Here is a 17,270-nt window from a genome sequence, read left to right as displayed (position 1 = left end):
TCTTCATGACCAAATTATTCAAAGCATGCTATTTTTATTTGTGTACATGGGGTGTCTCCCCCTCAGGTGAGGATTGAGTGGTAAGTATAGGTGGTGAGGGAGACAAGATTTTTATGAAGCTCAATGATACGGGGTGTAGTTGGAGGCCACTTGTTTGTTTCCTGACTGCCCAGACCTGAAATAATCACACAGAAACTATTATTACAGCACTGCTTGGCCTATTAGCTCATGCTTCTTATTGGCTAGCTCTTATATCTTAAATGAACCCATTTCTAGCCGGGCAGTGGTGGCACACATCTTTAATCCCAGTACTCAGGAGACAGAGGCAGGTGGATCTCTGCGTGTTCAAGGCCAGCCTGTCTACAAGAGCTACTTCTAAGACAGCTTCCAAAGCTGCATAGAAACCCTTTCTCAAAAAACAACAATAACAAAAAAATACCCCATTTTTATTAATCTGTGTATTGCCTCGTGGCTATGGTCTACCAGTAAGGTTCTGTCCAGTATGCAGCATCTGTCTCCATGTAATGTCTCCTCTATCTGCTTAGAATTTCTGCCTTGTCCTATTCAGCGCTGCAATAGGTCCAAAGCAGTTTCTTTATTAACCAATGGTATCACAGCATACAAGGGAGTTTCTGACATCAAGGGAGTTACCAATTGGTGAACTTGACAGACAAAAGAGGTTGGGTTTCAGGAGCAGAACATAAGCTTACACATTAGTGCTACACAGGTTCCTTAAACAAAAACATGGTTGCAAAGTAGGCATATTGTGGTAGTCATGAGCAACAGTGAGTCAAAAGGTAGTAATAATATGTAGCAAGACTAATAAAAACTGAGAGACAGACATTGTGGTTCAACCTGAAGATATGAAAAGCAAAGCAGCCAGCAACTGATTCTTCCTTTACCTCAGACTGAAATGGCAATCCCGCTTCCAGGAATCCTCAGAATGAGACAGAGCTGAGACCTGTCTTCTCCTGTTTTATATTCCTCTCTAGTGCTGGGATTAAAGGTTTGTACCACCACCACTACCTGGCCTCTATGTCTGACTAGTGCGGCTTCTGGGATTGAAGGAGTGTGCCACCACTGCCTGGTCTGTGTGCCTGAACAGTATGGCTGCTTTACTCTCTGATCTTCAGACAAGCATTATTCATTAAAATACAAATTAAATATCACTATAGTCATGTAACCTTTTAAAAACAATGGTAGGGTTGCAAGATGGTTATAAACAATGTTTAGAAATTAAGACATGATTCCCATTCCTGGAGCAGACAATACAGAACCATTTGTACTTCAGGATACCGGTGGGCATAATGTTAAACAGAAATGGATTTATTTTGTCTTTACTATAAGATGGCTTTTAAGCCTAAGATGGAGGCAGGCTTGTTCTTCCTACACTTTCTCCCATGTCTCAATTCCCCCTCTTATCTGTGATTCCATTTCTCTGAGAGACAAAGAACTTCATGTGCTTCCTGAGTGGCTGTTCTACACCAATGGGTGAAGTTAACAAGCCACCTGACAAGTGGGATCCAGTTATAAGTGGGCTTATTGGGAACAGCCTAGCATCGAGAGCAGAAATTCTTCTCTAGTTTCAACTTCTGTCTTCCTGTAGCTGAGACTCCGCTCAGAGATTAGTGCTGCAGAGACTGCCAAGTCTTCTGTGTGCTTGCAGAAGACAAAGCCATTACAGAGCTCCTGCAGATGGGATAAATAGGTATGTATTTAATGCAATCAAACTGAAAGAGGAGAGAGGAGATTCACAGAGGAATCACAGAGAAGGTGAACCTCATTAATGTTAGTTTGCCCAGCAGCTCGCTCTCTGTAGAAGAGGAGATGCTTGGAGCCTCTCTTATGTTAGTAACTATTGGAGTATGCCATACTTAAGTATAACGGAAGAAGAGGAAATGGATAGGGAATAGATGACAAGTACTGAGTCATAGCTTTTATTTTGTCAGTGAATAAAGTGAGGACATGACCATTTCCCTGTAGGTTTGAGGGGAAGGTTTTATTGTAGATATGAGGAAGAGCAGCCAGAGGCATCTGGAAGAGTCCACAGTGGGGAGAGGAAGGAGTAGACCCAACCTGGCCAGCAGATTCCACTTGACCTTAAGAGAATAAAGAGCAGAGGAGAGTGAGAGAGGAGGACCAAGAGAGGAGGATAAAGAGAGAGCATGGCCAAAATGGCAGGGTAATGTAGGAAAGAGAGGCTGGGAAAGGGAAGCTAATGAGCTGGAGTTTAGAGTAGGGGCCAGGGAGAGAGGAGCTGAGAGGAGTCATAGTTCCTGAGTGAGCCTGGAGGCCAGCATGCATTGTGGGATGTTTGTAGCATGGAAGTCAGTCATTTGTCCATATATATATATATATATATATATATATATATATATATATATATATATTTGTGTGTGTGTGTGTGTGTTTGTGTGCATGTGTCTGTGTTTAGCTTTCTAGGCCACTCTTGATCTGGTAATTTGAAAATCTGGTGAGTTACAGGAAGTTGCTGTAGACCATGCTTCTCATGACCCAGAAGAAAGGAAACACTAAGAGCACAGCTCTCAATGTTCACAGCTAAGGAAGTTCCCTGTGGACTGGGGCCTGGGGTTTTCAGATCCAGTGTGGTTCAAAGGGAAGGTGGGGAGGGGAGATGCAGTGTAAGCTGGACCCCAACTCCAGCAAATGATATTACCTAGACCTAAAATGACAAAGGTTTCATACTCCTTCTCATTTATGAATGTTAGTTTTGAATATTTAGGTTTGTGTCTTTAAAAAGAAGTAACCACAGATTGTAGGAAACTAGTAAGAGAAATAAAGCAATATATTTTATGATTTTTCTTTGTATTCATTTATTAAATAAATCATTTTGTTATTACAGTCTCCTTAATAATAAAAAAATTCAAACATATCATAGACATGAGCTAAAGGGACCTTACATATATATTATTTAATACAGCATAAGAACCCCAGTTTCCTCTAGTCCTCAAAAGATATATGTTTAAGTACCAGTGAGATGAGTCAAAATTTAGGGCACATACTGCTTTAGAAAAGTCTTTATATAATAAAAAAATTCCTGAAGGAAATGCCAGAAATAGCTGTATAGAAAATGCTATGTTCAAATTCTAATGGTACTTTATTAAGCAAAATTTAAAACATTGTTTCAAATAAAATATAAATTTTATATTACATAATTTGGGAAATTTTAGCAAGTTTTTCAATCTAAAAACAACAAAATAGCTATGTAATTATACTTTTGTATCAGGAATAAAAAACAAAGTATTTTCATTCTTGAGGATTATGATGTTTGTAATTTACTTTTAAAAAGAAAATAACAGTATGGATATTTATCTTAAATATTTATCAATTGTATGTTAGAAAAAAAGGTTATCTTTGAAAATATAAACAAAGTGTATTAAAATTTAAAAATGGAAATAAATGAACAAATGGAAAAAAAACAAAAAAGTAAAACAAAACAAAACAAATATCTTGAAGTACAATATTATTGAATGACAAGGGAGACAAATCTGGGCAGCCACTGTGGGTGTGTGTGGGGGGAAAGAAACATCGAGAAGACAGGGAGAAAATCCTGTTAAGTCAAACACATCCATTCAACCATGAGGAGCAACAAGGAGTCACATGACAGCAAGCAGCAAGGTGGGTCCAGAGAAGAAGTGAAAAAGTCTGGCTTGTTCCAGCACCCTAAAGTAGAGAATAAGAGCATGAAGAAGCTCAGATCTTCTGATTTAGCACTCAGAAAAGCCATCAAACTTCACAGACTACTTGGTGCAGCTTGACAGGTGACCACAGAGTGGAGTTCCAGGGAAGGAAAAGCACATTATCTCAGTAGAGAAAGACTGTCTCCTGCAGCCTCTTAGCAAGCTTTAGGTGGATCAGCCTTGCTGAGCAGTGGGCTGTTGGCCAGGTGAGTGACAGGCCCAGCAGGACTTGCTCTTTGCCTGCTTGCTTTCCTCATTTTTACCCTGGCGTTAGAGCAAAGTTTCTCAACCTGTGGATCTCTGATGACATAAGTCACAAAACAATCTCACACCAGTTCGGAATTGTGAATAATAAAAGGGTTATTTATTTAAGGGGAAAAATTACAGATTACTGTACTAGACACAGTCCTCTGTGTGAACAGAGTCTAGCAACTGCTGGAGCTGGAAGCAAGAGAGCTGGTACACATTTAAGGCTGATTATACAGTATAAGAGACCACGCCCAAGTGGGCTGGTATCTTAAAGGCTATTGGCTGAAGTATCTGAATGTGCTCCCACAGCAGGTCTCTACTCTTTTGGGGGTCACATACCAGATATCCTTATTATCAGATATTTACATTATGATTCATAACAATAGCAAAATACAGTTACAAAGTAGCAATGCAATTCATTTTATGGTTGGGGGTCAACATACCATGAGAAACTATATTAAAGGCTCACAGCCTTAGGAAGGTAGAGAGCCACTGCATTGGAGCCTACTTCTTCGGGATTCCAGCATCTACAGAAGACCATCTGAGACATCCAGTCTCATAGATTGAGCAACTTCTGGATTCTTGGATTTTGTGTTCATAGGCAGCCATTGTTGGACTAGCTGGATCACAGCCTGCAAGTCATTCTAATAAATACTCTTCCAGTATTCTAAGATCCATTCTATAATTCTCTGCTCTAGAGAACCCTGACAAATATAGTGACATATGGTGACAAGGAAGGCCAAGATACACGTAAATGACCTGTGAATCATGAAAAAGGTTATGAAGAAAATGGTTTTTCTGGTGTCAGCTCTGTCGTAAGTTTTTTTTTTTTTATTTATCGGTGAATAAATTCATAAACAGGCAATTGACAGTGAAATTCTAAAACCATAACCAAAGCTCCATGACTTCAGAATGGCTGTTCCAACTCTTTGGAAGTGCAATGAGATACCTAGGTTTTGAGACTTGTTAAGTGTTTGAGGCTAGTAAAATATGCCAAATTTGTGGCTTTGGTCTTAAAAAGTCCCTGCTCAGTCAGCTGGTGGATAATTCTAGAATTACATCCTCAAATCTGTGTGGCTCAAAAAGCACTTCAAGTTTCTAAAGTACTCATTCTGGCCTCCTTGTCTGGGCTGAGAGTTTTCCGTTTACAACAGGATGACGGGTCTCTGACCTCCAACCAGGGCTCCTTGGCATCTACACTTCTGAAAGTGGTCAGTACAGTCCAACACCAGACCTAGGAGATACTGAATGGAAGACATTTTGTTCAAGGTCAGAAAAACCGTGCGGGGGTCACAGATTTCACCTTGGACACAAAGGTGTGAGTTCAGTCCCTCACTCGATGGGCTATTGCATAAAGGACTGTGCTTCTGGCCTTAACCAGCACTTCCCTGTGAGAAGGGCAAAGCCCTCCCTGTGGACACAGACAGTTGCTATTCACTTGCCATAGCCATGTCCATGGACCTTCTATAGAGAGAGGGGGCTCCTCATCTCACACTGGGCATAAATAAATCCATAAAACAACAACAACAACAAAAATATCCTGGACATGTAAGATGTCCTAAGTCTGCCAAGAGAGGAAGCCATTGTGTAGTGTAGAAGGCCTCAAATGGAATCCACAAAGGTCCAGGAAACAAAGAAGCAAATATGGCTGTCCTGAAATTGGCTCTCGAAGCTGAGAGGCCTTGTTAGTACTTAGTTACCCTGCCTTGCACTTTATTTTTTATTTTGATTTCCAAGACAGGGTTTCTCTGTGTAACAGCCCTGGCCATCCTGGAACTACCTCTTTTAGACCCAGCTGTCCTTGGACTCACAAAGATCTGCCTGTCTCTGCCTCCCTAGTTTTGGGATTAAAGGCAAGCCCCACCATGGCCTGGCTTCCTTCCTGCACTTTAACTGTTCTAGAGCCCAGTCTATGTACAAAGAAACTAAGTTGAAGAAAAGATAGTCAATAGAAGACAAATGGGTGGTTGTTTCTACCAAATGAGGGACCTATACTTCCTGCCTTTATCAGAAGACAGATGGTCACTAAACTGCACCAGGCCACCAATCTGCAGGCAACTATAACTGCTGAATGACTCAGGTCCAGATATTATTTCCAGATTGCAGTCTCCCTTCTCCCTGAGATCTAACAACTGCCTGGTCTTTCTGGCCCAAGCATTCCTAAATCTGTATAAGGTACCAAATATTGATTGGAAACCACATTGTACATACAGCACACGAAACTCAGAGAAGACAGGAAGGATAAATTGAAAGAAAACTTGATTTAGGTAAGTCCTTGAGACTGGTGAATACTGGACCAATCTCTTGACTTTTGATCTCCTAAGAGAGAGATGCATCCCGTATGAAGAAGCTCCTAAGACAGAAATGACTAATCATTCCTTCCCTTTGTCCATCCATGTCCTGTAATAGTCACAGGGACTATTCATCAGACTGTTTGTGAGGGTGCATGTTTGCCTGGTACCTGCCCACAAGTTCCAGCCTGGCAACCTTGTGTGGTGGGTAAAGAGATCCTGACAGGGAGCCTTGAGCAAATATGGAAAGTCTCATACCCTGTGGTCCTCACACTGCTACAGCATCACTGGTGTCCCCTGTGCACCCAGCACACCCAGCATAGGTAGGCTACACATCATAAGGGCAGAGGGGTCATCAGCAGATCCTCTGCTCACTAAAGCAAAGACTGACATGGCTCATATAATTACAGTTGTCCTATTCTCTCTGTTTTGCCAGCAGTGAAAAAGACCCCAACCATCCATAAGCCAGGAACTTCTTTGTGGAGATTAAGGATTACTGGAACAAGGAAGCTCATAGCCAGCCTATCTACTAAGACCCAACCGCCCACCTTTCATGTAGATTTTTGTAAAATATTGCACCTAGATGCTATTGGGGGATGGTTTGCTTGATCATGGAGAGGAGAAAACCCCCTGGGACTGTGTGTCCACTGGTGAAGAAAAAGGGCCATGTACTCTACCTCCCTGACTCCATCTCTCAGCCCCAGGTTGCCACAAACAAGGCAAATAACATGTTGCTTGATGGCATTGTGAAACCTACTTATCATGGGAGCACACCAATCCCTTCATAGTCTCAGAAAGAAACTGTTGTGGGATATTATTTTAGCTAGGCAAAGATGTATTAACTTTGTTTATGCTACATTTGTTAACTATGGAAAGATGTGTTGTATTTGTTTCACACTGCCTGCCTATGGCACCTGATTGTTCTAAGAAAGCTGAACAGACATTAGCTAGGGCGAGAAAGAACAGGCAGGGCTGAGCTCTAGAGACAATAGGAGGAGGTTTAGGTTGAAAAGACAGAAGGAAGAATAAGAAGACGAAGTCGAGAGAATAAGATTCAATGCCAGGGCAAGAAACCAAGCAACCTCCATCCAGTTAGAAGTAGTGAACGATAGTTATAAAGAAAGGAAAGGTTGAAAAGCCATAGGGCAAAAGGTATGTAAGGAGACATGTGAATATATGTTAAAACAGCTAGCCGTGAAGGAGCCTAAGTTAAGCCAAGCAGTTATAATTAATAAAAAGACTTGGTGTCATGATGCATATAGTGAGGGGATTAGATTATGAGGGCTTAGCCTCCACCAATGGATTAATCCACACATGGCTTCATAATTCGATAACCTTGCTGGGAGGTGAGGGCAGGTTTCTCAGATGAGACTTTGCTGTTGGAAGATTCTGGAGCCATGTCTGTCTTATCCTCAGTTCCACTGCTGTCACTCCACTGGGCAAGGACCACAAGTGTTCACACATTAGTGTCCCCATTGAGATCTCTTCCCAGCCTTACCTGGCCTCTCCTGGAGTCCAGCACTTAGAGTCAGTGATAAGTGTCCCAGTGTCATGGCCCCTGCAGTTTCCCAAGGATTGAGTTTTGAGACCTGTGATTCACCGCTGTGGAAGGCCACCCCAGTGTGCAGCCGTCATCTGAGCACTGATCTCCTGCTGTCAAATCTGGGAAGAGGAAGTGCACAGTGCTGCAGGCATGGGTTGTGGGGCAGAGAGAGAGGAGTGGTCCTGGCCTTGGAGCCTGTTGGCCATGGGGAGTGTGTTTCCTGGTAGGGGAACTAGAGGGCGCTCCAGCCTTTGCTTCAACCTCAGCAAGAACAGTGGGAAATTCTTGAGCAGTCTACTTCATAAAGAGGAAGCTTCAACTACTAAACTCGCTAAGAAAGCTCATGCTGGTTCTAGTGACCCAGTCCAGTATAATATGCTGTAGAGGCAGAGGCAGGAGTGTCTGAGTTCAAAGTCAGCCTGGACTACACATTTTTCTCTCCCAAACACAAATGCACTGACTCTGGTATGACCTGCTTTACATGACTCTGGAGTTACTTTCATTGGCAGTTAACAAGCTTTATATCTTTAGTTTTAACTTTTAATGCATAGTCAATGTAGGATTGCAATGTAGGTATACCATGAATTTCCTTCTTGTTAGTACCTGGAGATATTGGGAGGGTCCTCCCTTCTGGCAGGGAAGCAGTCAGGCTTAGCAGTGGAAGTCTGTCAGCAGTTGCAGTGAGGTGGGCCTTGTTGCTGTTGTCTAAAAGAGCAAGCAGTTTCCTTTTTCTTCTCTTAGAGAAGAGCTTTGGGTGACTGTACAGGAAGTGAAATGTCTCTGTCAATTCTAGAGTTTTGGAAGTTTCTTACAATGTACTTCCTGTTTACTTTTTAATATTTTATAATTTGTAACATTTTATCCTTCTGGAGTCTTTGATGGAGTTGAAGAATAAATAGTTATAGTTTTCTTTAGTTATGATAAAAGATAAAGTAGATATAAATATTTTAACTGTAATTCTTGCTTGATACCTGTTCTATTATATTAATTTTACGATGTTAAAGTTAAAATTACCCTTTTTATTTAAACAGAAATGGGGAGATGTGGGACTCCCCTCTGTATGCTATGAATAGCGTTAGTTAATAAAGAATTGTCTTAGGCCTGTGCAGGGTAGAATAGAGATAGGCAGGGAAAACTAAACTGAATGCTGGGAGAAACAAGGCTAGTAAAGAGAAATCATATAGCCCTGCCAGAGACAGACGCTGGAACTTTACCCGGTATGTCACAACCTTGTGATGATACACAGATTAATGGAGATGGGTCAATTTAATATGAGTCATTCAGAAATATGCTTAAGCTATTGACCAAACAGTATTGCTAATAATATGATTTCTGTGTGATTATTTCAGGGCTAAGCAGCCAGGAACAAACAAGCAGTCTCCTTACTACATGTCCCCATAGTTTTTTCTGTTTTTCTATCCTGCCTCCTAACAAACAATTTTCTAAGTCAGAAAGTACAGCTTTCTCCTCTTTTCTCTTATATCTTTTCTCCTTCTCTTCCTCCTTCTCCCTCTCTCTCTGTCTCTGTCTTCTGTTTTCGTCTGTGTCTCTCTGTGTTTGTCTGTCTCTCTCTCTTTCTGTTGGGAGCATAACATGAAGGTCCTTGAGCCCACAGATCTCCAGAGAAACCAGGAATATTAAGCATACAGGATTGTCTTTCCAATGAGGAAAATAAAAATCATGTTCTTCCATCCAGAAAGCGAGAATTGGAAGTGATTAACAACCTGGTGATCTGTGTTATATGTTGGGTCAGGTCATATCAAGCACTTACAACCAAGACTGGAGGTGGCTAGCAATCTAAATGACCCTTAGAGTCAGAGGCTCCACCAAGCTTCCACAACCAAGACTATAGGTGGCTAACAGCCCAAATGATTTCTACACCACCTTTGTAAGTTAGACCAGGGTAGTCCCTTAGGCCCTTAAGCTACTATAGGTAGCCTATCTCTAGAAACTTTCTCCTTGGAAGAAATGACATGTACCCTTAGTTGAATATCAATGTAATTATGCTTCCTAAACGGGGATGGACTGAGTACTAGGAAAGGTAAGTGCACTGCTTGCTAGCCCTTTCCCCAGCCTCCCTTAATCCTCCAGACAGTGAGATGAAGAGGAGTCAAGTCAAGGAGGAACTCATTTATTATTGAGCAACAAGCATCATTTAAAGCAAAAAACCCGCATAATCATGTGTGTGTGTGTAAAAGGAGCCAAACAATCATTTTAAAGGTCACCGTATCATGCGCTCATGTGTCCTACCTTTACCCTATTGTCCACAAGCTGTTCACGTGCTGATGTCTCCTTGCCTGACTTGTGTCAAATAGGGTCTTAGGGTAAACAACTTGGGACCTGCCTGCCCAACTTCCTCTCAGGGCCACCTTTGTTGCCCATGTGCCCAGCAATCTATGAGCGCTAGGACTGTTACACAGAGAAACCCTGTATTGAAAAACCGACCAAACAAACAAAGGAAAACAAAAAAGATCATAACGTATGTGTTTTTATTAGAAGCCCAGAAGTAGTTACACAACATCTTCACCCCAAAGCCATGATTTTTTTTAGTGAAATAAAACCATAATTTTATTAATAGTTTCAAAAACACTTAAAAACTCCCTTATTTAAAGCCATCTTTATATAGGTGGCCTCCCTAGTTGCTATCACAATCCGCCTTTCTTCTATGACACTTTATGATTTATAATTGCTTATTATGAATTCACTTAAGCTGTCTACTGTTCACTACAAAAACTTCATTCTACACCAAAAAAAAAACCAAAACAACACAAAACAAAACAAAAACAACCAAAACCAAATACAAAAAACGTAAGCACACTGTGGTCTTTGGTCACTGTTAATTATGACAGTTCTCACATGGAAGATGCTCTAGGAGCTGAAAAAGAGATTGAAGCTTGGACTTGAGATCTCAAGTATGCAATTCCTTGGTTCCTTGCTCATTAAAATCACAGTATTGTAACCTCTATCAGGCCACAGTAAGAAAGCCAGGGGCAGGGGAAATAAATGTCCCGATCTATAGAGCAGGTTCTGGCTCCACTAAGCCACTAAGACTCATGTATGAGGAAGTAAACAAGAACACATGAATAATGTACAGCGATAACATTTGACGATAATTTAGAGCCAGCATCCTAAAATCTCACCACGAGATTGTTAGATCCATTTCTTGGTAGAAGGGGAAAAAAGAAAGATGGCAGACCTGAATTAACTCTATTTCATTTCAAGGGAATGGAAGAAAGATGTAAAGTCTGTCCGTGGTCCACACAGCCCAAAAATTATTTTTGGTTTGCTGATCTTTCTATTGGTACAAACCTTGAGAATTCTAATCCTCCTCACTTCCTCCTTATGGTACTTTCAGTCTTCTCAAAGTAAGAAAAATTATCACATGTAGTAAACGTGCCACCGTAATGGCCGAAACAAATTCTAAGCCAGACCTTGCAAATTTGTTGGGACTGGAATATTCTCTCGTCCTATTTTGTTTGTTGAAATCACTAAGCTTAGCCGTGCAGGGTGTGCTCAGGGGACTTCCTTCTGGAGAGGTTGGCAGGGCCTGCACTGAGGTGTTCAGCTGAGGAACTCGACTTCAGTGACTCTATCTACGTTCATATTTTTATGTTTTTTTCCCCGCCCATTTAACCAAAAAAAAAAAAAGGCCGAGAAAACTGAACTGTGAGGATGACCAATAACAGGGCCTTTGAATTGACCCCAAGGCGTTACAAAAATCTCACTTAACAGTCAAGGCTGTTGTTCCGGTGGAAGCTCCCCCACATCCTGGCATCTGTAATCTCATCCTCTCCCTTGGCTTCCCCACACCTCTGGAGTGGTGTAGATGTTTGTAGGGTGCGACGGTGACGTTGTGACGTCACCACAGAGACAAGCGTCCTTAAAAGATCTTAGCTCGCCAGAACAAGTGAAGCTCCTGGAGGCGGGACTAACGTACGACTGATGTCTACTCCCACCAATTGCCCCTCTTATGCTCCCTCAAGGCAACCAATCACTGAGAAGTGACGACGGGAAAGCTCCTCAGATTCCACAGGCAGCTCCGCCCCCTCCGCTAGGCACACGGTAGCCGCTAGGCTTACTGTGGATCCCTGTTCCGTGGCATTTGCTCTCGTGGCTTTCATTCGCCCTCAGTGAATTCCTTCCCCAGCATTTCTCACCTCTGAATAACGACTTACACTTCTGCTCCTCCCCTGCTTTCCGCTTGTTCAGCCACTCCTAAAATGGCGGCTGTAGGCTGTGGGTGTGGCGCACCGCTCCCGGCGTGATGACGTCAGCACGTAGCGTCCCCGCTCGTTCAGGGAGAAGGGCAAGTTTGGGACGTTCTTGTGGTTTGCGCAGAGGGTGGGACGAAGGGACGTAGCTGAGGAGGCTGAGGCCGGTTCCTGGGACTGAGCTAGGGACTGCTGGACCCCGAGCCGCAGGAGACGAGGTCGGCGGAAGATGCGCGCCATGGGGCCGCACTTGACCCGCGCGCCCTGGCGTCCTGCACCGCAAGGCTGTGCCACTCACTGGTTGGGGTTGGCGGCTAGGTGTGGGATACCTGTTGCGAATTGATGAGAGCGGAGCCTCTCTAGGCTTTAGCTTTGTTGTTCGGTCAGTTGAACTCCCTAAGCTCCCTTGCTGACTGTAGCTCCTCTGACCTGGGGTCTGGCAGAACCCCACTAGTCCCACAAGCCCACACGTAGTAGCAGTGAATACCTAACCTTCACACAGCTTCCCAGTGGCAGAACTAAGTGTTCCTACCTGGGCTCTTGCACTTGCTTCCAGTCTTAGAGTCAACATATACACTGGTTTCAAATACATCTGCAGCATAACACATGCAACACCTTACTCTGGAGAGAAAGGGGTTTCCTAAGCAAAAGGAAACATCAATAATGAACTCCCTTTTCGTACAGAAACGAAGCAGTTTTCCTTCAGCCATTGCCCACTGCAGGCAATGGCAAAAAAGACAAATGATTCTTTTCTCAAAAACAGGCAGATCAATGTCCCAACAGACTGCCCTATCATATCCTACCTCTGCTCCAGCAACAAAGACACCACCTGCAGAGTCAATCTTGTCCACTGAAGACACTCCTTCCACAGCTGTCAACACACACAGCACAGGACAGTAAGTCTTGGCTTCTGAACTAAGGATGTCTTTTCTGCACCTAGAAAGTTTGCAGCCAGTTTCTTACCGTGGGAATTTAGTCTCATCCACATTAGCTCATCTGCCCACGTGGCATGGGATTCCTAGTTCATCCTTCCATGCAAGTGAGATGTGATTCCATGTGAGTGAATGGGGTTCATGGGATTCTCATGTTAGTGTATCTGTTGACATTTAGAAGTCCAGCCCATAAGAAGAGGTTGACTTGATGGAGGTTAAATTCACGTTGGCACTGCCTGTTAAAAGTACTGCCTTTTGAATACTGTCTCTAACTGCACATTCTCTTGTGCGATAACATGCTCCCCTGAAGTGTATTCCTCATATGCTGGGCACAGTTTTCCTGTGTTCTGTTAGTAGGATGACTGTTAGGATTCCAGCATTATACTGACACTCCCTCCCACCTCCGGTACCCAGCCTCCCAGCCCACAGGCATTCAGGCGATCACCCAGCCAGCCCAGGGGCCCTGTGACCATAGGTCGCCAAGACGTGGGTAGCATGAAACGTCATGTGTTGCGTGGATATGTCATGCGTTCATGGCCACATTATGTGATGCGTAGCTACATTATGCATTGCGTGGCTATGTTATGTGTTGCCCGGCTGCTTAATTATTCTCTGTACGCATGTGCAAGCTTTTCCTTTTAAGCAAGCTCTGACTGCCTGTTCGCCCTCTTTAGATCCTCTTTCTGGGTAGCCATTCTTCCTTCCCCTTACCCGTGCCCTGTACTAATAAACTCTGACAGGGGTGCGCGGGGTGGGGGGACGGGTTGTTGAGCTCTGTGGTTTATTTCTCACCATGGCAGTTGCAGCCTAACAACAGCGATGACTTTTTTACTAAACTGTGTGTTCTAGCAAATAAAATAAAAGTCAAACCTTTTGTCCCACACTGCAATAAAATAAAATAAAATGTAGAATCCCATTCTCTAACTCCCTCATAGTATGATTTGGCCAAATATAAGAACTAGTGGAGTGATCACAGGAGGACTATCGCAGAGCAGAACTGCAGGTGTCTGTCTTGCTAAATCTAAGCGCTTTAAAGATTTATGACAAATTAGGGTGGTATTACAGGTGTCAAAGCCCTTCAAGAGATCAATAGCACCTAACTCACTAACCATGTCCGGATATCATTAATCACACTTAAGAAATGTAAAATAATGCTTGTATTCTTTGCCTTTTCCTTAGATCTTGCCATGGTTTAGTTTTCTCCTTCTGTAACCTGTTGGGAGCCCTTTAAGAGACAGTGGAAACATACACACAACAGAATCGGTGATTAGCTACAAACTAGCTGATGAGATTTGCTGTATATTTTTTAAAAATACTTGTGTCCCTGCTAATTTTCCTTGTAGTTTTGTTTTTTTGCTACCAAGTTGCTATTGAATGGTTATACATACATACATACATACATATATACGCAAACACACACATATATATATACATATATATGATTGGTAATATATATGGAACACACACACACACATATATATATATGATTGTGAATTTTTAACAGTATAAGAAATAAGATTTGGAAGAAACAAGATTGGAAGTGCAAAGAATTTAGGAAAATGAAGACAAAGACAAAAAAGAAAAGAAGAAGAAGATAGAGTATTTAGAACAATAATGAATTGGAACAGAGATTTGTGACAGAGAATTGGTTTGGATTTAGAATTGAGACAGAATTAGAGCTAAGAAATTATAGACAATTAGAGCACGAAAATTAGAATTAAAGCAAAACACTAAAGAGTCGTGTCTGGAACTGTAAACATGTGAGTTTTTTCCCTGAGATCAGAGTTAACCAAAGATCCCTTTCCCTATTCTGAGGCAACCTAAGGGAACCCTGTGACGAAGTCAGCAGAGCAGGACTCTGTTGGCTTTCCATATGAGATGACTCCTTCCCCAGGTTGTTTCCACCAATATAAACACGGTCCTCTGTGAAGGTCAGGCTTGCTTGTCTTTTGCTTCCTTTTTTGACTCCTTTAATCTGCCCTTAGAAAGCCAACACACTCCTTCCCCACAACCACTGCCCTCCAAACTGATATCCTAATTTACCTACATTCCCTATTCTAATCAGGCTTTGCTCTACTATCTCTGAAGTTGTCCCCCTGCACCTCCTCCACTGACTGTTGATTTCTAGAAAGACTAGTGGAGTCAAATGAAATATACAGAGTAGGCATATCTAACATAACACAAACCGACTAGTCAACAAATTGCGCCACTTAACCAGAACCCTGGTTCAGATAATCAGAGAAGCCGACTGTGTAGGACCAGAAACAAATTATGTCCACTTGGCTCCCAAGGCAAGGACATCAAAAGGGACTTAATTTGGCTGCCAGGACTGCACTTACACTAGGTACCCTGAGGGGAAACGTGTCTCTTTTTCACTCCAGACTCCAGTGTTCTCCTGCATGGGAAAACTAGTAATATCTTGTTCATCATTTCAGGGAAAACAAAAGCCTCATTCTACTTCAGTGCTGCTGGAGAAGGCCCTAGAGGGGCCACCACCATTGGCGGAACAATAGGATTCCAAGAGATACAGCACAGCCAACTGAGCAACCATATAGAGGAAGTCATGACCCTGGTACAACAAAGCACAGCCATGTTACAAACTCAGAGATTCCCTGGCTGTGGTGGTCCTCTAAAACCACTGGGGTTGGACTTAAGAACTGCAGAAAGAGGGGGCATCTGTTCTTCCTAGGCAAGGAATGCTGTTTTGATGTGAGTGAACCTGGCCTAGTAAGGGGAAATGCTAGACAATTACTAGGAAGAAACACAAGAGAAAGAGTAGACAATACTTTCTGGAAGGCCCCCTCTCTGCTTGGGGACTGTCAGTAGTCCCCTTGGCATGCCTAATTGTTATAATTGTGCTAATTTTCTTGTGTGGTCCTTGACTTTTTAGCTTCTCACCAACTTCCTCCAACAGAAACTCCTTGCTTTCCTGGCCCAAAGCAACACTGGACTCTCTATGCCCCCAGACTCTCAGCTTTTATTTATCCTGAAAGCATCTCAACATACTCATTCCACCTTTGGGATCCACCAGCAGCCTCCCCAAATGTCAACTCTTTTCCACCATATTCTTTTTTACCCTTCCAGGGTTGAGATATTTTGAGTAAGAGCCTCAGGTCATGAGGAATTGAGTCAGGATGCAATGGGCTGTGTAGCCCCAAACCATAAAGAATTCCTTATCCCCAGAGTCAGTTCCATCTGCAGAGATAGAATGTCTGGCAATGAAAATAACTCATGTGTTCCCCATCAATCCATAAACACAGCTGTAACTTTCTGGTTGACACACACACACACACACACACCAGCCCCTCTAAATGTGCTCAATCTTCATGCCATGGAAAGAGTGGTCTTCTTCCTATTCTAAAAAAGCAGTCTCAGCCTGCTGATTCCCAGAGAGTCACTGCCTATTGTGTGGAAACACAACCCCTCACCTCAGAGGAGGTATGAGTTTACTCTGGAGACAAAATGAGTGAACACAGATTTAGATTTCTCCAAATTTCATTTTGTGAGGTGGCAATGGAGTCTTTACAGTCACACAACAATGGAAACCACATGTGAAGACACTTTTTAAGCACATTGGTGGAAATACCAGAGAGGCAGTTATAGCAAAGTTGAGGGAGGGGTTTTTAAGGGGTCAGATGATACCCGATGATGCTCTTAGCCTTTGGTTTTGTGGGAACTGTCAGTTAATATATTGCAAGGAAAGCTAGTCTTCTGAGTACCCTGATGGTCATAAAGGTGAGAGACAGAAAAGAGCAATAAGTATTGAGAGGGCTCTATAGAAGGAGGGCTCAGTTTCAGGAGACTTGATGCTTTTTTTGGCCTCCAGGAGTACCAGGCATTCGCAGGTGTACATACATATGTTCAAAACACACAAATATGCATTATATAATATACATTTATTTTTTTAGATTTTCCAATATAATAGAGTAAATGTTTTTTTTTCTTTTTTTAAAATGATTTTATTGAGCTATACATTTTTCTCTGCTTCCATTCCCTTCTCTCCCCTCTCCAATATACATTTTTAAAAAGAGGGCCAAAGGTGGCTCTGAACTCATAGGCTTGCACATCCTCTCTGGTCACTGAAGGGCAATCAGCCTTGTAGAAGGGTCTGTGGAAGGTGCTGCTGCTTTCCAGAAACTTCCCTGTTCACAAGGCTCGAAAAGGGACTGGCAATTACATTTCACTCTTTTGCAGTTGTTTTGTTTTTAGTTTGATTTCCCCAGGACCGTGAACCTCCCCCTGTCTTCCTATCTTGGTAGCAGAGAAAAGTGTGTGAAGTTGCTCTAATTTAAAAGCATTTGCGCTACCAAAATCTAAAACATCTACAAATCTAAGTTCCCTTT

This window comes from Chionomys nivalis, chromosome 1 (assembly GCF_950005125.1).
Source record: "Chionomys nivalis chromosome 1, mChiNiv1.1, whole genome shotgun sequence".
Taxonomy (NCBI): Eukaryota; Metazoa; Chordata; class Mammalia; order Rodentia; family Cricetidae; genus Chionomys; species Chionomys nivalis.
This window is presented reverse-complemented; position numbering follows the sequence as displayed.